The following is a 26,018-nucleotide window of genomic DNA, read 5'->3' on the forward strand; positions in this document are numbered from 1 at the left end:
GCACCTTCGCTCACAATCGCCAAAGCCTGGGAACAGCCGAGGTGCCCTTCAGTCGGTGGATGGACACACTGCCGTGTGCGAACGGTGGCCCACCACCCAGGAACCGGAAGAAATGAACTGAGGATTCCTGCAGCAACGTGGGGGTACTCTCAGATGCACTGCGCTCCGCAGTGAGAGAAGCCAGATGTGAAAGGCCGCATGTTATATGATTACCTTTATATGACATTCAGGGAAAGGCAAAACCACAAGGACATAAACCAGATCGATGGTGGCTAGTGTTTGGGGGAGGGAGAGCCTCCGACTTCCAGAGGCTCGCTCGAGGGAACCCCCAGGGCTGTCGGACTCCTCTGTGGGGTGCTGTGGTAGGGGATCTGTGAACCCAGGCATCTCTCAGAGCCCATGGGCTGTAGATCTCCAAGAGTGAATTTTATACAAACTGAAGGAAAAAAAAACCCAAAAAACCCAGCCGGGCCGCCGGAGGATCCTAGGAATGAAAGCAGACTGTGAAAAGTGAGTCCCGTGTTAGGAACGTAGGACTACCTACCACACGGCACGGAAGGGAAGGGAAGCGGGAGACCGCATACAGAGCCTCGGACAAGCGTCTGTTGAGCGCCACAAACATTAGCGCTCTAGTCGGTACTTAGGCTTCTCGGAGGGGGCCTGCACGGACACAGGTCAAACAAATAAGTAAATAAATGATAGATAATGGGAGCCACGTGTCTCGCTGTCCGAGAAATAAAGTAACGCACCGAGTATGTGTGTGTGAGAGATGGAGTGGGTGGGCGGGATACGAAGGAGTCCTGTGGCCGGAAAGTTCAGCCTGAACTCCTACTTCACTGAATAGGCCACTAGTGTATACTCGGGTTGTGTGCGCCCGCCTCCCGGCTCCACCCACCGGGAAGCCCAGGAGCGGGGGTCACACCCTGCACCAGAACCTGGTTCCTAAAAGTCATTCGTTCCCCAGTAAAAGCAAGCAGGGCTCTGTGGCCGAAAGAGGATTCTGGGCTGGGGCAAACGCGCGATGGGCCTAAAGTACTGTTTTGTGCCAGAAAGGAAGGGAATGCTCAAGAAATAAACGGGAGGTACGTCAGATGGACACAGGAACTAACCCAAAAGGACTCTCGAGCCAGTGGCCAAAGCTAGAACGTGGTGAGCGACAAAATAAACAATCGTACTATCAGTAGTGCTACTGAATTCCAGCCCCAAAAAGAAGTATGCCTGAGTCCATACGGATACAGATTAACAAACAAATGAGGGACAAGTCTTCCTCCAGGGATGGATGGTCAGATTGGCAGGTGACACTTAAAGGAGAAACTTCAGGGTACCTCCCCTCAGATATTTCCTCCCTGCGGTGGCGGTTCCCACAGATGCCCACCAGGTCCTCCACGGGAACTCTGTCCTAGGGCAGGTAGAGCACGAGCCCCCTCCCCGAGAACATGGCCGACTCAAGGACTCCCTCCCACCACCAGGCTATGGACACAGGAAGCGGGTGCCGCCTCAACCACACGAGTCAAGGTTAGCAGCGTGGGTGACCGACCACGTTGGTGCCGTGGACCCCAATACGATGCGGCGGGTGCAGCCCCTGACTTCGCGGCGTTCTCCCCTCAAACCCTAACCCGGTCGCGGGACACTGAGACCCGACTGGGGTTCCTCAAGCGTCAAGGTCACGGAAGCCAAAGGAGGACTGAGGACAAGTTTTCGCAGCTCAGGAGAGACCTGCCGAGTATGAGCGTACAAGTAACTACTCGGATCTTGGAACAGAAAAAGGACGCTCCAAGTTAGACTGGGGAAATCTACACAAATGGGCCAGACTGTGGCTTAATAATAGTGTTGTTGCAGTTTCTTGGTTTTAATAACTACAAGGGTTACAGAAGATGTGGGCACTGGGGGAGGCTGGTACAAGGTATACCAGACGGGGACTCTGCTATTTTGGCCTCTCGTATAAATAAAGAAAAGCATTTTGAAAGTTGAAGCAAGAAAATTAGAAACCCTAAAACCAAAAGCTAAGCAAATCCTGTATACGACAGTACAAAATATTCTGTATTAATTAAGGATCTACAGGCACCCTAAAGGGAAATTACCAAGAGGAAGATATCACCAAATGAAGAAATATGCTTCTGCCTCAGTGTCTGGAAGACCCAGTAGTGAAGAGTCTCCTTGGGCCTTAATAAAACCCCTGGCACCTGATTCTAAAACTGATCTGGAAAAGCAAAAAGCCAAGAATCAATCACATTCTTGAAGAGCAGTGAGCTGGGTGCGCCCGCTCTACAGGACATCGGCACTTCTCGAAAAGCCGTGGTCATCGAGACGGTGTGTTGTGCTGTGGACACGGAGCGCGGCCGCCGGCCAGCAGGACATGGCCGAGCCCCCGGAAGTGGCCCACCTGCACTGGGGCGCTTGCCGCGTGCCCCAGGCGGCCTGCATATGGCGGGCGGAAGATGTTCGGGGACAGCTGGCTGTCCACGTGGGAAAAACGTTCCATCGGACCCTCACGCCACACACCAAAAATTCATTCTTGGCATTCCGGGCAACTGGAGACTTAACGGAGAAAAGCAAAGCTCTGGAACCCATAGAACTGAATCTGGGAGAAGAGCGTCATGACCTCAGGCTTTGGAAGGTTGGAAGAGTTTCCTGAAACTTAAACAAAATACCCACGTGGGGAAAGACCAGTGGGTTCCGCAGCACCAAATCCAAGCCCTGCTCCTCAGCCACCACCCTCCAGCGCGAAACAGCAGCCACAGACGAATGGTATCTTCAAAATACAGACAACTCAACGCAGATCCGTAAGGAAAATAGGAACAATCTAATGAAAAAACGGGCAACGAGCACCTCACCAGAGAGGAATCGAAATATCCTCAGGGCACGTGCAAAGGTGCTGTGCCTGACTAGCACTCAGAGAGCTGCAACTCGGAGCTCACGGCCGGGGGGAGAGAGGGGGGTGAGGGGCAGGCTTCCAGCAGGAAACTGCAGAGACATGACTTAGTCACACCCGGGAGAAGGGCTCTGAGTGAAGGGATCTCTGCCCGTGACATTCCCAGAGAGCGCAGGAAAGTGACCGGTAAGCCTCGAAGAATGTGTGTACATTCAGAGGCTCACAGGCCTGGGACCTGGCGAGCACGGAGGCCCGGGGCCGAGATTCAAGTGCCCTGGGTTATATTATACAGTTGTCAAGTGACAGGGCTGGAGCTTCGTCCAGGATTCAAATGTTCTTTCAAAAAAAAAAAAAAAAAAAGGGAAAAAGAACACAAATACATATTTTTATGTCTGCATCACTTGTATACAGAACAAAGACGGCGGAACGGTGGCTGGAGAAGGGGCCGCATTCTAAACACCCCAGGTGACAAGTGCCATCTCCAAAGCCGCGGGCCAAGGCAGAGCCACCCGACCCCCAAGAAGCGCCCGGCCCTGGTGTTTTGGGAAAGTGAAGTGTGCACCTCAGTTGGCCGTCCAGGGCGGGGCCTGCACCTGCCAGAGAAGAATGTGTACTGTTTGGTTTAATCCTGGGAACAGCGCAGGGGCCCCGCCGCGAGGGGCAGCCAGGGGTTCCGCAGGTGGGTTTTTCCAAACCGAAAGGGAGGGCGCTGATCTGCCCCGTTTCTGTGTCAGGGACTGCGGGGGCCGCCTCCCCCGCCACGGGCAGGCAGGGGCCGGGGGCCGCAGACCCCCTCCCCGTCCCCAGCTGCCGCGGCGGCTGGGGGATGGGACGCAGGCTCTCTCCGCAGGTACGGCGGCACACTGCCCCCTTCAGGCGAGGGCCCTCGGAGGGCAGGTGCGGTCCCGAGAGGGCGGGCTTGTCGCCCCTGCCTCCGAGGGGCCCCAGAGGGGGCAAGACAAGGGACTCGGCCCCGGCCTCCCGGCTGCGGAGCAGGCCCGGCCCCGCGGTGGAGCCCGCAGGGCGGCCCGCCCGGCCCCTGGGCTCCCAGGAGGTGCCGCGTCCCGGTCCCCGCGGCAGTGAAGTCCTGCTTCCGTTAGGACTGTCCCTGGTTCTCCGATGCTTCAATTCCTTGGCCGCCTTTGCCTCGTCTGGGCCTCAGTTTTCAGGGCAGAACAATTGTGTTTTCTAGGAAAATGGGAGGTCTGGGATGGCGAGCGCGGCCTCTGGCGTGGCGACCGGCACAGCTGGTGACGCCGGCTGCCAAGGCTCACCCTCCCCCCAGAGGCCAGAGCCCGGCAGGACAGCGGCCTCCTTCCCGGCCAGCAGCCCCGCTCACTAGGGCGATTGAAAGTTCCCGTGCAAAACACGGGCACAGAAGAAAGACTGGAAGGAAACAGACCAAAACGTTAGCTGTGTCCGTGTCTGGGTGAAGAGACGGTGGGTGATTTTCGTCTCCTCCCTTCCCGTGTCTGTGTTTCCTACTCTGGACGGCACGTCCCCCACATTGGGAGGTGGCAGTTCGTGGAAGTGTCCCCGTGTGCACGCTCTGCCTTCCCTGTCCCTGCCCCGCACGCCCCCTCCGCCACCCAGAGCCCCAATCTGCCACACACGTGCCCGAGGCCTTCGGTCCTGCGGCACCAGGCCTCGTGTCCTTTGGCCCCACGCAGCCCCCTCACCCACATGGCCAGGCCCGCTGAACCCCACCTCAGGGGCAGGCCTGGCTCCCCCGAGCTGCAGGAGGGGCCTCCCGTCTCCCAGTCTGACGCTTAGTATGACCTCGCTTTACTGCCCCGTGGGGTCACAGCTTCTATCCCTGGATGTAGATGAGCAGGAAGGTTCCGAGGGGCTACAGACTGTGCCTTGGGTCACGCGGGTCAGGCTGGGCCTCCAGCACAAGTCGGACTTCAGCTCCCCCCCACCCGGCACCCCCCTTTGCCCTCTGCCCTCCACCCGGGGGAGAATCTGCCTGGTAACGTCACCTGCTCTGCCTCGTGACTGATTAAAATCCTGCGTAATCTCCCAGGTGTAACCCAAGTCCTCGGTCCCCAAAGCTCTCCCGCCGCCCCCTCAGGTCTGGGCTGGGATGTCGCCTTTCACCTCCCGCCTCCCCCCCCCCCAGCCCCGGGGCTCAGGCACAGGCGTGTTCCCGGGCCGGCTCGTCCCACAGGGATAAACACAAGCTGCCCCTGTCCTTCCCCAGTCCAAGCCCCCTCCCTCCCCCCTCCCCGAAATCCACCCCCTCTCGGCGGATTTGCCAAAGCCCTGCAGATCTGCACCGTGAACGCAGACCCCCTCCCCAGGGCATCCGGACAGCTGCAGCCAGGCCCTGCGTGACATCGCGGAGCCGCGGCCCCGGGCCTGTGCCAGCTGCCTGTGCCCGGCTCGCAGCCCCCGAGCCAGTGCGGCCGTGCCGCCACCTGTGTCTCCACTCAGAGGCGAGAAGTAAGGGACATGGGCAGCAAGTGTAAAACCCGTTCCCACAACAGCTGCCAGGAACGGGGCACGGAGCCGAGCGAAAGTGTACATTCACAGCTGGCACCCGGTCCCGCTAGCAAAATACCTTGCTTGAGTGGACACCTGTTGTTTTCGCCGGCCCGGCAGCCAGGCCTGGCTTTGGGAACAGCTTCTAGAATCTTCCTTCAGGGAGCGGCCCCTTCCCCACTCCCAGGTACCCGCTGGGGAGGGACCCTGTGGCCCAGGTCTTGGCCTTCAGAGGCAGGTCTGAGGGTGGCCTGTAGCCTGGTGGGCCCAGACTCCGGCAGGAAGCATGGGGAAGGAGCCGGCCTCGATCGGCCCGGTTTGCCGAGCTGGCAGCCATCTTGTCCCCTCGGGAAGCGGCTGCCTGAGGCTAGTCTGGTCCCAGGGGTCGGTGCACGGAGGGGGCGGGGCGGGTGGGGGGAGAGTGGGAACCAGCAAGCTTGAGCATCCCAGCCCCGGGGTCCAGCTGTGTCTGAAACAGCTGGGTCCAGATGTAAGAGCCAAAAAATGTCCCTTTTGTGCTTCAGCTCATTTGAGTTTGGGGTTCCGTCGTTTGTTACCAAGACGGTCCTCAGGAATGTGTGTGACAAACGGGTGGGGCCCGAGCCCAAAGGGATGGATCTGGGGAGTCCAGGTCACAGGAGAACTGGGGAGGCCCTGGGCGGAGGGCACGAAGGCGGGCCCGGGGACCCCCTGGGGAGGGGCTCCTGCAAGCTGGCGGCCGGCTTTCTCCTGCCGGGATGCGAGCCTGGTCTCTCCACCCCTCAGTGGGGCCTCCGTGTGCACCCCGTGGGAGGGGACGAGGTCACGGATGGTGGCACAGGCCGGGGCCCCGGTCCGGTCGAGGACATGTGCCTGGACGGGTCGCAGCAGGCGTGCAAGGCACCGGGCAGCCTTGAGAGTCCCGGCCAGTCCTGGGGACCCCGGGCTTCGTACAGGCCCGGCGTGGGGGGCGCTGAGGACCCTCCCCGGCGCCCCCCTCCCCACAGAGCCCATGGGCCCCTGCACATGCAGCTCTGACGGACCAGAAACGTCTGTGCGCCCAAGGGTGGGGTCCGCAGAGCGGGGGCGCCGGCGAGGCCGGGCCGGGGGCAGCAGAAAGGGAGCAGGACCACCACCCGCACGGCCCTGGGACCGTCCGGGGTCTCTGTGCCCCGGGCAGTCCCCGTCCGAGCCTCCCCAGACACAGCTTCAGGGGACGGTTCCCGGCAGTGAGAGCGGCCCCGGGAAACGTTAATATACAATGGAATCTGGGCTGAGCGCGGTCTTCTCCAAGAGCTGAGCTCACAGGACATTCCCCAGAAACCTCTGGAGAGGTGGGGAGGAAAGTTTCTGGAGGTCTTTGGATGAAGAAAACAAAAAAGTGGCCTTGATTTTCAAGGCAAAATTACAGAGGGAGAAAAAAATGTTTTTAATCTAATTAAGAGCGATGTTTTCACCTTCCTCACCACAGCACGGAAATTCGCCAGCTCCTCACTTCACACAATAATCACGGCAATTAGTGAGGGAGAAGCTTTGGAAGCCGGTGCAGATGTTCTCAGAATGTTTAATGGGGAAATGAGTTGCAGGCCTCGTTCTCAGCATCCGGCTCCAGGCCCTGGCTACCAAATCCAGACATCTGCGCGGGCCCCACCCCCAGGCCCCGAGGGCGCGGGCTTGAGAAACACAGGTCCCTTCCCAGGCCGCCTCCCAGCCAGGCCAGGGCCGGGGCCCAGAGGCTCCCCACGGCTCCCCAAGCCGGAGCCTGGACACAGTCAGAGCCACCCCAGAGCTGGCGGGGCTGGGGGGGGTGGGGGGGGAGGCTTCACGTCGAAATTATGTTAACAGCCGATGTCAAAAAGAGTCAGCTCGGCCCCGCTCCCCCACCCCGGCCCTGCTGGCTGCGGGAGGGCTGGGCTGGGGGACGGGGAGAGGGCAAGGGGCCCCGAGGGGAGCGCAGCCACGCACCCCCTCATCCGCAGGGACGCAGCTGCGGGGAGGCACGGGGGTCCGGCACAGCCGCGTGGGCCCCCTCCCAACGCCCCTGGCCTCCTGACGGGCCCAGGAGTCACACTGGTCCAAATGAGGAATTTCCAGTCGGAGGAAACATGCAGAAGCAATGATGACGCTTCCTTAGGAGCCGTCGGGTCCAGACAGCGAGGGGCGCACGCTGCCCTTATCTGGCTGTGGAGCCACTAAGCCCCGTGTGGGTCGGGCGGCTCAACAAAGCTTCCCGGCGGGGGTGCGGGCACATACCACACGGTCCCTGCTCCCCAGGACACTCGGGCAGCGCAGGGCCCCACCCAGGCGCCCTCAGCACACACGTTCCAGACGCACCAAACCCGTCAGATGCTTCTGCGATCGCTATCTCTGACCCCGGGGCCTGCTCGGCCGCACGCGGGCCGGGCCGGGAGCAGCAGGGGCAGCCCCCCGGCAGAGAGGGAAATGTCCCCGCTGCCTCAGCAGCGGGCGGGGCGGCTCTGAGGGGCGCCGTCTGGGCTTCCCGGCTGCCCACCGTGGAGCCGTCCCTCAGTAAGTGCGCTGCTCCAGGGCTCTGTTTCCAGTGGAACCGACCCAAGACACTGTGACAGGAGCCACCGGAGCATTGTAAATAGGACGGCAGCAAAGCCCACGTTGTGTTGAAAGAATCCCCCCGGGCGGCTGGGTGAAGACCGGAGGGGAGGCGGGGCTGGAAGCGGAGCGGCCAGTGAACGGGGACGGGCGGCCGGCGTGGGCACAGCCCAGGAGGTTGCCAGCCTGCTGGCGGGTCCCCCCGATGCAGCGAGCCGGCGGCGGCTGGGTCTGCAGAGCAGAGGCTCGCTGCTGCCGCCCCCCGGGTTCCGGCCTCTGACCCGACCCTCCCTCAGAGAATGAAACCCAGACGTGCAGATTCGAGCAGGCCCGGGAGTCGGGCCTCGTGAGCGGGAGACGAACCAGACGGTACTCCCGTCACCGCAAATGTGTGGACGCAGAGTCGGGGACGACGTTTAGGAGGCTCTGCCGAGACGGAGGAACGTGAGTGGCCTCAGCAAAAGAAGGAGCGTGTGCCTCCAAGGACCCCTCCCTTCAAAAAATCAAGCAAAACCTGCCAGAATCAACGTGTTCGTCACAAGGCGGCAACTTGAAAGTGGCCAGAACGCTCTGGCATTTTTACCTGTCCTTGCAAACCCCCTCCCACCCCCCGTCCCCAGTTTGGTGGCATCTGGAGGAAGCCAAGTTCACATTCCCAGTGTAGGGGGCCCTGATCCTCAGTTCTGGAAGGAGCAGAGAAGTGGAAACGGGTGGGTGTTCCCTGGAAACGCTGTGGGGGAGCCCCAACTTCTTTCAGCTGCTGGGGCTGGGTTGTAGTTGAGGGGACAGTAGGGCACAGAAAGCCTGGGGCGCAAAGCTGGACGCATGGCTGCCTTTGGGAATCAGGCCACTCAGGAAGCACTGCGTCTGCTGAGAAAGTGAGGAACTGCAAGCTCACGCCCCGGGCAGGGTGCGTGCTTTGGGAAATCCCAAGAACGCACTAGGCTCCCCCACTGCTGCCGAGCTCTGCGCCCCCCGCCCCCCAAACAGGAGGTGGAGGCTAAGGCAGAGCTGGGAGCAGCCTGGGCATTTAGACGCAGACATGCCCCCCATGGAGCTGACCTTCAGAGACTGCCTCCTCTCCCCACGTCTCCCTCTGTTTTTCTGACCATGGCAACCAAGGAAACCTTTGTTGAAGTACAAGCCGGGCACGAACTGAAGGAACTTCAGCAACCGCATACGACCGAGTTCACAGATCTCACAGAAATACGTTAGAAGTGACTAAGCAGCTACGGCCCAGAGTGAGAAAAGCCAGGCTTAAGGAAGGGAAAGAATGTGATCTATAGAGTTGCTACATATAATATTCAGAATGCCCAGTTTTCAACAGAAAGTTATGAAATATGAAAAGAAACTGAGAATATGGCCCATCCCATTCACAGAGGAAATGAGAAGATCATGTTCCTAAGGAAGCACAGACATGAGTGTACTAGACAGAGACTTTCAATTCACTTTGTTAGAAAGGCTCAAAGTACTAAAAGAAACTGTAGACAGAAGTGGACGGATCCAGGAGAACAATACGTGAACAAATACAGAATATAAATAAAGATAAATTACAAAAAGAAATTAAACAAATTCTGGGGCTGCAGAGTGTAATCGCTGAAATGAAAAACTCGGTAGAGGGTTTCACTAGCGTATTTGAATGGATAGAAGAACTGGTGTAGAGGAAGACAGGTCAGCTGAAATCATCCAGTCTATAGAACAGAAGGAGAGAGAACAGACCCTAAGGGGCTGTGAGACACCATGAAGCGTACCAAAATATCCATAATCAGAATCCTAGAAGGAGACAGGAGGAAGGGGCAAGAAGGATATTTGAGAAAGTCATAGTTGGCAATTTCCAAATTTCACGAAGGGATGTAGTCTCGCCCTCTAGGAAGCTCAGCGGACTCCGACGAACACATCATAACCAAATTGTTAAAAGATAAAGACAGGAACCATGAAAAGAGTGAGAGGGATGACGTAGCACATGTGGAAACAAGCAATAAGGTCAATGTCAGATTTCTCCTCAGGAAGCGTGGAGGCCAGAAGGGAGTGAGATAGATGACACTTGTAACTGGTGAGAGAAAAATGAGCCAAGAATTCTATGTCTAGTAAAATTGTCTTTCAACAATGATGGGACACTGTCTTGTACACTTGGAATGACCGCTGTATGTTAACTGTACTGGAACTAAATAAAAATAAAGAAACTAAAAATAAAATAAAATAAAATAAAATAAAATAAAATAAAATAAAATAAAATAAAAACAATGAATGGGGAGGGCACTTGGGTGCTCAGTTGACTGAGTGTCTGACTCTTGATTTTGGCTCAGATCGTGATCTCATGGTTCTTGGGGCTCAGCCCCGCACTGGGCTCCGTGCTGAACGTGGAGCCTGCTTGGGACTCTCTCTGCCCCTCCACCCCCCTGCTCCCACATGGTCTTTTTGTAAGAAAATAAAAATAAGAATAAACAACGAAGAGAATATTAAGACATTCCCAGATAAACCAAGGCTGAGGGAAGTTATCATTAGTAGACCTGCCCTACAGAAAATGCTAGAGAGTTCTTCAGGCTGAAGGGAAAGGGCACTAGACCACAACTCAAAGCTGAACAAAGAAATAAAGAATTCCAGAAAGGGGAACTGCAAGTAAACAGAACAGCCAATATCATCATACTTTTAGCTTGTAACACAATTTCCTGTGTGACTTACAAAACACATACATAAAGCAGTAATTACAACTCTGTGTTATTGGGATCATAACGTACAACAATATGATTTGTGACCATGACAACACGGGGGTGATGAAGCTGTACAGAAGCTAAGCTTTGTATGCTATTGAAGCCAAGTTGGTATCAGTTCAAACTAGAGCTTTATAAATTTAGGATGTTCAATGTAATCCTCATGGTGACTACTAAGAAAATACCTAAAAAATATACACAACAGGATTGAGAAGAAGATAGTTGTAAATTACCAAAACTCAGTTAAACACAAAAGAAGGCAGTAAAAGAGGAATGAGAAACACAAAAGGTGTAAGACATACAAAAAATAGCAAAATGGCAGTCCTTCGTGATCAGTAATTAAGTGTGAATGGATTACATTCTTCAATCAAAAGAGACTGGCAGAATGGATAAAAAGGAATTCTACTTATGTACACTGTCTACAAGACATTTGTTATAGACCTAAAGAGACCGACACATAGGAGAGGAAAGAATGGGAGATTATATTCTATGCAAACGGTATCCAACAGAGACATGGGGTGGGTATCCTAAAGCCAAGGAAAATAGACTTTGGAAGTAAAAAATTGTTACCAGAGACAAAGGAGGACATTTTATATTGAGGAAAGAGTCCATTCATCAAGAAGACATAGCAATTACAAATATATATGCTTCGAAGGACACAGCTCCAGAACGTATGAAGCAAGCATTGACAGAATTTGGGGAAGTCAAGACAGTTCTGTAATCATATTGGGGATTTCAACACCTCGTGCTCCGTAGTGGAGAGAACAACCAGACGGAAGGTCAACAAGGAAAGAGAAGATATGAACAAGACTCTAAACCAACTGGACTTAACAAGCATCCAGAGAACACTCGACCCAAGAGCAGCAGAATACACGTTCTTCTCACGTTCACATGGGAGAGGCTCGAAGACAGATCACACGCTAGGCCACAAAGCAGTCTTGGTACATTTTAACAACTAAAATCATACAAAGGATCTTCTCTCACCAAAAGGGAATGAGGCTAGAAATCAATAATAGAAGGAAAACTTGAAAATTAACAAACGGGTAGAAATTAAACAACTCAAACACTCTTTAAACTAGTGGGTCATGGAAGACATCATCAGGGAAATTAGAAAATACAAACACAACACATCCCAACATGGATGCAATGAAAGCAGTGCTCAGAGAAAATCAGGCCTGCAAATGTCCACTTTAGAAAGAAAGATCTCCCCTAACCTCGCTTTACAGCTCAAAGAACAAGAAAAAGTAAAGTAAACCCAAAGTTAGAAGGAAGGAAAGAAGAAATCAATAGGACACTGGCGGGAGATGCAAGAAAATAGAAAAACAACAGAATCGACAAAATAAAAAGTTGGTTGACTTTGAAGTGATCAACAAAACTGACAGGCTTTTAAGCGAGAATGACTAAAAACATCAGGCCATGAGCATAAATGAAAGAGTAAATGAAAGTGGCGATATCACACGTGGCCTTACAGAAATGAAAAGGCATAAGACGACAGCATGCACAGTCATCTTTTAACAAATTAGACAACTTAGGTGAAATGGACAAATTCATAAAAATACACAAACTAAAAGAACGGACTCAAGAAGAGACATATATTCTGGGGCGCCTGGGTGGCTTAGTCGGTTAAGCGTCCGACTTTCGCTTAGGTCATGATCTCGCGGTTCGTGGGTTCGAGCCCCACGTCGGGCTCTGTGCTGACTGCCAGCTCAGAGCCTGGAGCCTGTTTCAGTCTGTGACTCCCTCTCTCTCTGACCCTCCCCTGCTCACACTGTCTCTCTCTCTCCTAGAAATAAATAAAACATTAAAAAAAAAAAAAAAGAAGAGACATATTCTGAACAGATCTGTATCAGGTAAAATGTTCCAATCCGTTGTCAATGAACTCCTAAGGAAGAGAAATCTAGGAACTGATGGGTTCACTGGTGACTGACACCAACCATGTAAGGCAGAATTAAAACCAATCCTTAAACTCTAACAAAAAAGAGGAGGGGTGGGGACACTTTGCTATACATCCTGTAGACTTAGTATGACCCTGATGTGAAAGCCAAACATACAATACAAGAAAGCTAGATACCAGTATCTTTATAGATCCAAAACCCTTCAGCAAAATACTAGTAAGCCAATCTAGCAGCATATCAAGAGGACTATATACCAGGCCCAAGTGGCATTTATCTCAGGAATGGAAGGGTTGTTCAACATAAGAAAAATCAATGCCACATATCACATTAACAGCAAGAGGGGGGAAAACCACACGGGCACCTCAGTGGCAGAAATCAATGTCCAATGACCTTGCAGAATAAAAATTCTTAGGGAAACAGGTATAGAAGGGGACTTATTCGACATGATAACATTTATGGAAAACCCACAGCTAACATCCCACTCACTGGTGAAAAGACTGAAAAGTTTCCCCCTTAAATCAGGAATTGGGCAAGAATGTCTGTTTTTATACCACTGCTTTTCTATAATGGACTGGAAATTTCAGCCATAGCATTTACGGGAAAAATAAATAAATAAATAAACGAAACACACCCATGTTGAAAAGGAAGTAAAATTACTTTTATTCACAGATGACATAATCCTGTGTATCAAAAATCCCTCAAAAGAAGGGAAAAGAAAAACATCTGCTGGAGCTACTAAATAAGTTCAGTAAAGGTGCAGGGGCCATAATCCACACACAATAAATAATTTGTGTTTCTATACAGGCACTGAACAATCTGAGGAGGAAAACTTTAAGTGTCATTTACAATAGCATCCATGTTCATGGACTGGAAGACTTAGTACTGCCAAGGTAACAGTATTATTCAGTGATGCACATTCAGGGTATCTCTCTCAAAATTCAAGTGATCCCCCTACTTTTTTAGGCAGAGATGGAGAAATCGTCCGTACAACGTTTATGGGGTTGCAGGGAGCTCTGTGGTACTAAACCGGTGTTGAAAAAGAAAGTTGGAGGACTCACATTTTGCAATTTCAAAACCTACATGGAGCTACAGTGATCAAAAGGAAATGGTATTGCCGTAAGGGCAGACCTAGAAACCAATGGAATAAAATAGAGGACCTCGAAAGAAACCTTCACACTTCTATTCAACTGATTATCAACAGGGTGTCAAGACTATTCGATGGGAAAAGAATAATCTCTTCAGCAAATGGTGCTGGGACAACTGGACAGCCAGGGCAAAAGAACGGAGTTGGAGCCCTTCCTCACACCATATACAAGAGCCAAATAAGAGCTTATATGAGCTTATATAAGAACTAAAAACCATACGTGTCTTAGAAGACACAGCGGTACATCACATGTCCTTGGATCTGCCAATAAATTGTTAGATACGATATAAGCAACTAAGACAATATTGTGAATCCGCTAAATGCCACTGAGTTGTTGGACTTGAACGCCAGTTCATTTACATTACGTGACCATTACTGCATTAAAAAACATTAGGGGGCCCGGAAGGCTTCAAGGAAGCAGAGCCATAAAGCAAGTAATAAAAACAACAGTGAGTGTGATTAAGGGCAGGCCGACCTGCAGATCACTGATGTCTGAGGAAGAAAATAAGAATAATGCCATAGGAAACATACTTAAACCCTTATCTAGGAAACTTTCTGTAAATATGGTAAAACTGAGCTCTTGCATTTCTGGCACCCTGTGGGTACCAGGGGATGTATCTAGAATAATCGATCCTGAGACCTTTTCTAGTAAATCCATAAGACTTTGCAAATCAAGGAGATGGCTTCCGAGCAAAAAGACGGCAAGAGAAGCATGCTGGCAGGAGGAACCGTACAGACAGAAAGACAGCTGTGGGGCAGGATCTCCAGGAACCTTAAGGAAGTGCAGGCGAAGGATTTTATATTCAGCCAAGCTGACCTTCCTACATCAAGGCGATGGGGAACTCGTCTTATGTGTGTATGAATATTGCACACAGTGTCCTTGCTCAGGAACTTTCCAGAGGATGAGCGACGTGCAACCCCTGGGAGAATGGGCAAGCTCTGGCCAGAGGAGTGACGGTGAACATCTTGTGCATTTCATTTTGGATGAAGACCCAGCTCAAGTCACGGCTGGATAATAACATGCGAACATCCTGTGTTCTGACAAAACAGAAAGGATACCAATCTGAGAGGAGCAGGGAGAGAGAAGGAGAGAGGAGACAGTACAGACCAGATATAGAAAGTGGGACTTAGAAACATCACAGATAGGAATCCAGAGATACAGTGAAAGCTGGCACATCAAACAGTATAAGGCCGAGTAAGAATAAGGGGTATTCAGCCAGAAGGAAACCAGTAATGCAAAGGAAACCGCTAGGGAAAAGTATATGTAAACGTTCTTAAACCCCAGAGTGATTAATGAAAAAGCAGAGCACACACGCAGAACAGAACAACGAAATCAGTATGACAGAACACAGGAGATAATTTCAATAGGAGATAATACAAACACATCAGTTATACTAATAAGCGACAGTAAAAAACATGCCTCTTCAAAGAAAAAATCTATTTAAATTGGCTCAGGAAGCAAAACTCTATGCAGTTTAAAAAAAAAAAAGACATCTAAAATTCAGTGACTGAAACAGTGGAAAAATACAGGCATGAGTAAAGATTTCTCAGGTCAACACAAACACCAAGAAAGCAGGGGGTATGATTCTGATGTCAAAAAAAAAAAAAAAGCATAATTAATGCTAAAAAAAACCATTAAATGAGACAAATAAGGATACTTTATAATACTACAAGCTGTATTTCATAGTGAAGTTATAGCACTTACGAAAAACTATGTAGCAAATACCACAGCAACCATCTATATCAAATAGAAGCTACTGGATATATCAGGGGAAATACAGACACGTTAGATACAGGAGAGTCTAACTAAATTGCTGTTCATATGACAAACTAAATGAACAACAACAACAAGAAAAAATCTGAAGAACATAATTCAGAATGTCTTTTGTGAGTATATACACTATATATGTAGATACATATAAAAATAACACTACATCGTGGCAATAGGGAGTGTCCTTTTTGAGCACATATTTATAGGTAGAAAAACATAGATCAGTAAGAATACAAATACACGGACTACCCACTGAAAAATCCAGAAAAAAAAGGACAGTAAATCAACAGAAAGCACAAGGAAGGAAGTAACAAAGATAAAAGAAATTAATGAGGTGGAAAATACTAAAATAGGAGAGCAAATTAATATAATAAAGATCCTGGTTCCATGAAAAAAAAAATAGACCAACTACTATTAAATTAGGGAGAAAAGGCACAGGAGAAAGTGCTGTGGAGGAAATTTTTTCAAGCGATAGACTTCTTGGTACACTTCTATGCAAAGAATTTGCAAAACTCAGATGAAATGGATAACTTCCTTGCAAAATACAGTTTATCTAAAATTGATCTCAGCAGAAATAGAAAGCTTATGCACACTGATTTTCAAAAAAAAAAAAAAGAGAGAGAAAAAAGTACCAAGGAAGTGCCCTGAAAGAAAGTGCCAGATCTTGCCCTTGGAAAGAAAGTTTCACAGGGGAATTCTACCAAAACCTTTTAGAGACTGGAGCCTTAACACCACATACATTGTTTCAGAGTGCAGAAAATGAAGGAAACCTTCCAAATACTTGCTATAAGCAGTGTAACACTGAAGTATAAACCTGATAAGAACAGAACATAGAAATAAAAGACTGATATTACTTGTGAAGGCTGACACGAAAAGTCCACGTATGTCCCCATCTCAATAGGTTTCTGGAGAAAGGTGATAAGGTGTAAGAACTTATCAACCATTCCTTCCTAATAAAAATCTTGCGAAGATACAAACAGATGGACGCCTCGATCGAAGGACACAAAAACAAGGATGAAACAGCGAATTCCTCCCAGCACGGTAAGGGAGCTTCCTGCCCCTAAGAATCTCACTTGATTACAGGCACAGTGAAACAGACCTTTGCATAGAAAAACAAATACCTGAAGAAAAATTAAAAGATGACCTTATGGAAGGAATTCTCTGCAACGTGAATCAGCGACAGAAGGCTGATGGCGGTGATCTACGCGAAACTTAAAAATGGAAGGAGGAAAAGGCCAACATGGTTGTAGAAAAGTAGGCAAAACATATTAGCAGTTTGGTAAAGTACAGGTAAGAATGGCCCTTGTGCTTAGATTGCAGTTTCACTTGTAATGCCAGAGATGTAAGCTCAAGCTGACTCAAGATGCCAGTTTTTTCCTATCAGATGGACACAAATTCAGAATTTGTCCGCCGGTGAAGGCATGCGGCAGCAGCATCCCTCTGCTGGGGGTGCAGACTGGCACAGCCCCTGTGTTGGGCGCTCAGCGATATATCACAAACCTGAATGTGCATTTGTATTTCAACCCAGTGATCCCACGTCTAGGGATTTACCCTAAGGATACATCTCCAACCATGTGCAGAACTGTGACTGCTCAGTGCAGCACTATTTGCAATTACAGAATGCTAGAATCTTCCAAGGCGCTGGCCACAGGCTGGTGAGCAGGGCTGTCCTACAGCAACTACCTACATCTCCCAGCTTCACAGGTCAGTTGACAAGACTCGAGTACTTAAGTGCAAGGAAACCCACGGACAGTGACCGGGAACGGGAGAGCTGAGTGGGTAAGGAGTGATCGCTAGGGGGTGCTTTTAGGTGGGAAAACAGCACAAAAGGACATACGGAATCCCAGCTTTTTGTCATAAAGAAGAGGAAATGAGAAAATGAACACGTGTGTTCAATAACGCACACGCACACCCCATCATGTGTCAAGAATAAACCAGAAAGCACGGAGACTGGTTACCTATGAGGGGTGGAAAGAATTGGGTTGGAAAGGATACAGGGAAGAGAGGTTTCTGTCAGTAGACCTTTTCATGTGGCTTTGACTTTGGAAGTATATTAACGTTCTGTGTGTACAAAAACATTAATGAGCAACATGGAGCTCACCTCTGGAAAGGTGGAAGGGAGATGTGGGCAAAACTTGCCCCTGAAAGGCAATGGTAGAACTGGACACAACTGTCAGAACAGCCATGTAAGGACCCCAGAAACGAACCAAAGGCCTAGAGCAGACTGAAGGGCGCTTATTCGAGAAAGAGCTAGAAACACACAGTAAGAACAGCACAGCCTGTGGCCACTCCATGTAGGGCTGCTCCCAACCTTCCATCTGCGCTCGCTGGCACAGTAGCCTCAAGGACCTTCCTGTCCTCGGTGCCAGCAAAGAGGCCTGGTCGGACCTGGGGCCTCGTGGGAGACCCCAGGGGCTACACCCAACAATGGTGACCCCAGAGGCATGTTGGTGAAAAAGTGGGGAAGGCTGATTCCACAGCTACCAGAGGCTGTGGTGCTGGTCGGGACAAGCTATGGGCCAGCAAGAATTTTTCAAGAATTTTTCACTCCGCAGGGGCGAGTGAGGACACCTGTTATCTGCCCATCCCGGGCTGGCGGTGGGGCTCCACGCAGGCAGAGAGGAGCCGCCACGGAAGGCCTGCGAACCGCCTGAATGCGGGACGTCCCCTCTCACACGTGGGTCACCTCAGCGAGTGGAGGGCGCCGGTGGTTCAAACAACACCTCTGACCAATCGTGGCCTGACCGCTAGGCTATGCTGACCCAGGGGTGATGGAAGAAACCAAGCTTAAAAAAAGCACATTAAAGAACAAGGAAAAAAAAAAAAGAGCCCGAGAAGACATATCAGGGGCCACACGCTGCAGGAGGTCACGAGCTGTGGAATTTCTGAAGGCTGGGATGGGAGCAAACAAGCCTTCAGGAGACCCAGCAGCATAATCGCCCCGGATTAGGGGGGAGACTCAGAATCCAGAGTTTGTAGAATTATGGAAAATGAAAAAAGAACCTTTTAACGGTAAGTTGTAAGACACACAAAGGAACTGGGGGGTAAGCCTTAGGCAGGAACGCAGACCAGTCATGTGAAGTGACCTCGGAGCGGCCGGCACGCCGGCCTTCGTAGGCCAGCACTTCAAAGCAGCCACCGTAGACACGGTCCGAGGATGAAAAGAAACCACAAGTGAAGAGTGAGGGAAGGACGATGGCAGGGGCACATCGGATGGAGGCTATCAATGAACAGATACGGTTTATGAAACAAACCAGTGGAGACGGCGGGGCCGTGGTGTATATAGTAACTTACATGAAATCCCAGGGGACTGCGCAGCAGAGGTGTGCCGGTAGGAGAAAGGAAGGACCAATAAACCTGAAGATGGACTGGTAAAGATGGCTCATTCTGAAGGACATAAAGCCCAAATCGTACACAGCCTCTGAAGCCTGTGAGGCTCCATTAGGAGTAGCAATGTACGTGCAGTTAGTTCCAAGTAGGAGAGGAGGGGGCAGTTAGGGTCCCGAGTAGGAGAGGAGGGGGAGCCGGAGACACACCTTTGGAGACGCATTCAGTATTGACCCAAAGCAGGCGGTTTCCACTTGAGATGCTTACTATAATCCCCAGGCTGTACTGCGAAGAAAACAACTTAAAAACAGGAAAAAGATACCAGCAAAGGACTTAGCCTGGTCCCCTAAGACCTGTCTCTTCAGCACAACAGAAGGCAGTAAAGGAGGAAGAGCAGCATAAAAGAGACATGACACGTACAGAAAACGAGCAGCAAATGGCAGATGTAAGTCCTACTATATCAATAATTACATTAACTGTAAGTGAATTAAACACTCAATAAAGAAGCAGAGATGGCCAGACCGCCTAGAACAGGAAGCAGGTATATAGCGCCTACAAGAGATACATTCTATATTCAAAGACAAAAACGGGTTCAAAGTAAAGGGATGGACAAAGATGAGACCTGAAACACGAGAAAGCCAGGGGTGACTCAGGATCAGCACAAACTGACTTTTGTAAAACAAACTCTTGCTGGAGACGAGGGAGATTTATAATAATAAAAGGGTCAGTGCATCAGGAAGAAATAAAAATCATGCACTGCAAAGGTTATCAAGAAATAAAAGTCGTTTATGCGCCAAACAGAATCCTAAAATACATCAAACGAGCTGAAGGAGGTCGAGTGCCCGGGCGACACGAAGCTGTGTGGCACTCTGCTTGGTGCCCCGCCCGACTCTGGTGTCAGGGGGTCCGGCGGGGAGCCGAGCACCCACCCTACAGTGGGGTCCGTTAGGGAGCCCATCTTACGTGTCACTCGGGCAGCACGACACTGTGACCTGCAAACCCTCGCCTGCCGAGAGGTTGTCTGTAGGCAGAAGGGAACCGAACTTCTACTCACCCCCCTACAACGAAGCAGCGGAAGGCAGTGCCCTACACTTTCTGCAGTGGGGTTGGTGGGGCCTGGGGGAGAGCTCAGCATTCGTGTCTGCCTGGCCCTCTTGCTACACCTCAGGGGAACAGTCTGCAAAACAGATATATTTTTATACGCGCACACACACACACGTGTGTAGGAGCCAGAGTCTCATAATATAATCTCTAAGATTTTCAGGGTGCAAGGGAAAATCATTTGTCATGCCAAGAATCAAGAATAGTCACGACATAAAGGGAAAGGGATAATCAAGAGATGCTATAAGCAAAGTCAAAGTCAGAATTACTTAAGAAGGTTTAAAGACATGATTATAAAAATGCTTTAAGAAGCAATTACAAATTTTCTTGACACAAGTTTAAAAAAACCCCACAAAAGACCACAGCAAAGAAGCAGAAGCTATTAAAATGTAACTATAGAACTGAAAAGTATAATAACACAATAACCCTCACTGAGGGGACCCCGGTGTGGAGTAGGGAGGACAGAGGATAGAATTAGTGAACTTGGCGCCAGATCCGTAGCATTGACCGAATCTGAAAAACGGGAAATTGACTGAAAATAAAAAGCGAGCAGAATCTCAGGGGCCTGTTTGGCAATAACAAAAGAGCTACCGTTTCCATCCGTGGAGTCCCAAAGGAGAAGAGGAAGTGAGACAAAGATTTTCAAAGAAATAATGGCTGAAAACTCCCTAAATTTGGTGACGGATATGGTCCTCCAGATCCAAGAAGCTAAGTGAATACAGAGCATAAATCCAAACAAATCTACACCACGACACACTATCAACTACTGAAAACCAAAGACAAAATATCATGGAAGAAGAGAAATGGCACATTGCTTGCGGAAAAACCTGGATTTGAATGACAGTGCATTTGTCATCAGAAACCATGGACAGCAGAGGGAGTGACAAGGCAGACACTTGCTTGATACCCAAACCAGATAAAGACATCTCACCAAAAGAAAACTATAGACTAATATCTCTGATGAATATAAATGCAAAAGTTCTCAACAAGCAAATCGAATTCAAGAACATGTTAAAAAGACAACAGCTTGACCAAGTGAGATTTTACCCCTTGGGATGCAAGTATTGGTCGGCGTACACAAATCAATAAATGTAATGCATCACACAACAAGTAAATGGAAGGTAAAAAAAAAAAAAAAAATCACGTGACCATCTCCATAGGTACATTTGACACAGTACAACATCCTTTCATGATAAACACCCTTAAGAGACTGGGTTTAGAAGGAACATACGCAATCATAAGGCCATACATGACAGCGTACATCATACCCAATGGAGAGAAACTGAAAGCGTATCCCTGAAGACCAGGAACAGTCAAGGATGCCCACTCTCGTGACTCCTACTCAGCAAAGTACTGGAAGTCCCAATAAGGGCAAAAGAAACAAAAAGAATCCAAATTGGAAAGGAAAAAGTAAAACTGTCATGATTGCTGGTATATAGTAAATCCCAAAGAATTAGTTTTTTAAAAAGTGGACTTAATCAGTGATTTCATTAATGTGACAGGATACGGAAATCAACATACAAAAATCAGTTGTATTCCTTTACACTAACGAGGAAGCATCTGAGAAAGAAAGAAAACTATCCCATTCAAAATTGTGTAAAAAATGAAAACATTTAGAAATAAATGTAACCAAAGAAGTAAAAGGTACATACAATGAAAACTACAAATCTTTGCTGGAAAAAAAAAAAAAAACTGAAGACAACAACCAAATGGGGAGACATCCTATGTTCAGAATCAGAAGGCTTGATACTGTTAAAATCGCTATCCTACACAAGGCCATCTACAAATTCAATGCAATCCCCATCAAAATACCAAAGATATTATTCACAGAAATAGGAGAAACAATCCTAAAATTTGTGTGGAATTACAAAGAGCCCAAGAAGCCAAAGCAATCCTGAGAAAAAAGAACAAAACTGGAGGGGTCGCTATAAACTAGTTTATAATGTTGCTGTGTGTGTGTGTGTGTGTGTGTGTGTGTGTGTGTGTGTGAGAGAGAGAGAGAGAGAGAGAGAGAGATTAAAGCTATAAACTAACTAGTTTGAACTAGTTCAAAGCCATAGTAATAAAAGCTGTATGGCACTGGCCCAAAAACAGACACATTGACCAATGGAACAGCACAGAGAGCCTAGAATGAAGTGCCAGCATATATGGTCAACTCATACTGAACAAGGGGCCAAAAGTCCCCAATGGGTCAAGGACAGTCTCTTTAGCAAATGGTGCTGGGAAGACTGGAGAAGCACATGGAGAATACTGAAACTAGCTCCCCGTCTCACACCACTCACAAAAATGAACTTGAAATGGATCCGAGGACTTGATACTGTAAAACTCCAAGAAGAAAATGTAGGGAAGAAGTTCATCAATATTGGTTACGGTAGCGATTTGGGAGACATGGTGCCACGGCACATAAACAAAAGAAAAAAATCAACAAATGGGACTACACCAAACTCAAAAGCTTCTGCACCGCAAAGGAAAGAATAAATAAAATGAAAAGACAATCTACGGAATGGGTGAACATTTTTGGAAACCATACATTTGATAAAGGGTTAAAATCCAAAATATACAAAGAACCCAGTCAAATCCATAACAATAAAATCCCAAGCAATTTGATTAAAAAAAGAGGCAGAACTAAATTAGACATTTCTTTAAAGAGGACCTAAAAGTGACCAGCAAGGGCACCTGAGTGGCCAGTCAGTTAAGCATCTGACTCTTGATCTCAGCTCAGGTCTTGCTTGCTCTTAGGGTTGTGAGTCCAAGTCCTGTGGCTGAGCTCCACGCCGGGTACGGAGCCTACTTTTTAAAAAATGACCAGCAGACACATGAAAAGGTGCTCAACATGACTAATCATCAGGGAAATGCAAAAGCCAAACCAAAATGAGTGATCACATCACACCTGTAACGGTTATCATCAAGAAGACGAGAGACAACAGGTGCTCGCAAGGATGTGATGGAAAGGGGACCCTTACACCTTGTTGGTGGGAATGTAAATTGGTCCAACCACCATGGAAAACAACATGAAGGTTCCTCAAAAAATTACAAATAGATCTATCATACAATCCAAGAATTCCACTTCCAAGTACGTACCTAAAGGAAATGAAAATAGGATTTCAAGGAGATATATGCACTTTTATGTTTATCGTTATTCACAATAACCAAAATATGGAAACAACTGAAATGCCCAACGGATGAGTGGACTAAAAAGATACATACACACAGTGAAATATTATTCAGCCATGAAAAAGGAAGGTCCCATGTCATTTTGTGATGACACAGATGGACCTTGAGCACAATATGAGATACGCCAGACAAAGACCAGTACTGCTTGATATCATTTACATGCAGAATCTAAAAAAAAAAAAAGCTAACTCTGTAAACAACAGGAACATGTTAGTTATTAGCAACCATATTACAGTATATAAATGTGTCAGAGTAACACTGGAAACCTTAAACTTACACATCGCTACACATCAAATTTATTCAATAAATTTAAAAAAGATAAAAGGAACTATAGGGAAGTAAGGTTCCAACTCTTCACTCGAAGAAGCAAAGCACTGATACCAGACTTTGATAAACAACATATGTATATTGTAATTCCTAGGGTGACTACTAAGAGAACTATACAAAATTACTCACCCTAAAATACTGAAGACATCAAAAGGATACCAAGAGAACATTTCAAAACAACTCTACACACATAAATATGACAACTTAGAGGAAATGGGTCAATTCCTCGAAAGCACACAGTACAATGAACTCAATATGGAATAGGTAATTTTTATAGCCCTATAACTTAAGGAGATTAAAATTTTTTTAAGGAAAGTAAATTTTTAACTTAAAAATTCAGAAGAGGGAATTCCTAGGGACCGATGGTTTCACTGGAGATTTCTCTCAAATTTTTAAGAAAGAATGAAGTATAATGCCACATAATCTCTTCCGAAAAATAGAAGAGGAGGGACTACTTTCCAATTCATTTTATATAGAATTTCTCTGATAACAAAACCAGACAAAGATAGTAACAAAGCAGGAAAGTACAAATAAATATCCCGCACGAATATAGATGCAAAAATCCCTCTATAATGTTAGCAAATAGAATTCAGCAGTATATGAAAAGCGCTATACACTATGACCAGTAGGATTTGTTCTAGAGATGCAAAGTTGGTTCAGTAGTCAAAATTATGCAATGTGATGCACAGAATTCATAGGTGAATAATAAAAATCACATGGTCATATCAGCTGATGCACAAAATGCATTTGACAAAAATCCAACATCTTTTCATGATAAAAATGCTCAGGAAAAAAAAAAGAAAAGGGAACATCTTCAATTTGATAAATACTCTCTACCAAAAACCAAAACCAAACCAAAAAAACACACGAAAACAAAACTTGTCTCTAACATTACACTTAAGGTGAAAGACTGAATGATTTCCTCTTAAGGTCAAGAACAAGGCAATGATGTTCACTCATCATTCTTATTCAACAGAGTACTGGGAGTTATAGCCACCGCAATAACACAAGAAAAGTCAAAGACATACATATTGGAAAAGAAAAATAAAACCATAATATCTAGAATATATAAAGGCCTCCTACAACTCAACAACAACCAAAAACAAAACAAAAACTCAAAACTGGGCAGAGGACCTGAAGAGACATTTCTCCCAGCAGAATAAACAGATAGTCAGTAAGCACATGAAAAGATGGTCACATGATGAGTCGTTAAGCAAATGCTAATCAAAACCACAAGATACCACTTCACACCCATTAGGGGGGCTATGATAAGAATACTATTTTTTTAACAGAGGATGACAAGTGTTCATGAGGACGTGGGGAAAGTGTTACGTGCTGCTGGGAGGGATGTGAAATGGTGCAGCCTCTATGGAAATCGACAAAGTGGTTCCTCAAAGAAATAAAGTTAGAGTTACCATACGATTCAGCAATTCCACTTCTGGGTATAATCTCAAAAGAATTGAAAGTGGGGGCTTGAAGATACATTTGTATCATCGTGGCTGTAGCAGCATTATGCACAACTGCATTATGGAAGTAACCCCAAAAATGAAAGAAAAATTTAAAAAAGAACAAAGGAAACTGTCACTGTTTGAAGATGACATCATAGTCAAAGGGCTCAACAACCAAAGACAAGGAGAAAAGCGTGAAAGCAGGAACAGAAAAGAGGAAGCGCTCCAACAAACATTAACGGGTGAATTTTCATCAGAAACGATCGTACCCACAAAGCAGTGAGGTAACATATTCAAGGAAAAAAGAAATCAAAAGAATCTTGTATCCAGGAAGATGCTCTTGTAAAAGGAAAGCAGAATAGAGACATTCCCAGATAAACAAAACCAGGGAATTCCCTGTTAGCACAACCACTTTATGAGACCTGCTGAAGGACATTTTTCTGGCAGGGAGCAGCCCGACTTCATAGGAAATCGAATTTGCACCTGGAAAGCGAAAAGTATCCGTAAAGGTAATTACGTAATATTACATGAAAATATAAACACGTATTTCTTCCCATTTCTTATGACTGGTTTAGAAAGTAAATGTATAAAACATGTATTTAGCTGTATTGTTGGGCTTGTACCGTATAGAATGTAATACACTTGCCAATGCCGACTCAAAGCAGGTTGATTGGTGCAAAGCTGTACTGCGCTAAGGAAGGGCCACCAGCTGGTAATTTGAATCCATGGGAACAAATGAAAAGGATAAAAAATGTGAATTAAGAAGGTTAATAAAACAAATACTATATCCTTTCTTTTCTCAGCTTCTAAAGAGATAGTGTTATATAAAGTGGTCATTATTACAGTGTGTTGTTGGGCTTGTAACATATATCAACATCATATATTTAACGATGATATCACAGAAATGGGTAAGACAGAATAAAGCAATACAGGAGCAACTTCTGTAGCAAACCAGGCTCAGGTTGGTGTAAATCTGAAGATGTATTTGATATATAGAGAACAACCACTAAGGAAATAACTCAAGTAGTGAAGAATCATTAGAAATCCTTAAAATCTGTATCAGAAAATATTCCCGAAATACAAAAAAAAAAAAAAAAAAAAAAAAAAAAAAAAAAAAAAAAAAAAAAAAAAAAAAAAAAAAAAAAAAAAAAAAAAAAAAAAAAAAAAAAAAAAAAAAAAAAAAAAAAAAAAAAAAAAAAAAAAAAAAAAAAAAAAAA

At 47.5% G+C, this 26,018-nt stretch overlaps 1 protein-coding gene across 5 annotated transcripts in view; it reads right to left on the reverse strand.

Annotated features, from left to right (window-relative positions):
* The window catches only part of KCNQ1 (potassium voltage-gated channel subfamily Q member 1), a 303,513-nt gene that overhangs the window by 176,115 nt on the left and 101,380 nt on the right, over nucleotides 1-26,018 (reverse strand). The gene's annotated exons all lie outside the window — the stretch shown is intronic.

The sequence above is a fragment of the Hyaena hyaena genome, unplaced genomic scaffold (genome assembly GCF_003009895.1).
Source record: "Hyaena hyaena isolate Hyena2069 unplaced genomic scaffold, ASM300989v1 scaffold_98, whole genome shotgun sequence".
In the NCBI taxonomy this organism is placed as follows: domain Eukaryota; kingdom Metazoa; phylum Chordata; class Mammalia; order Carnivora; family Hyaenidae; genus Hyaena; species Hyaena hyaena.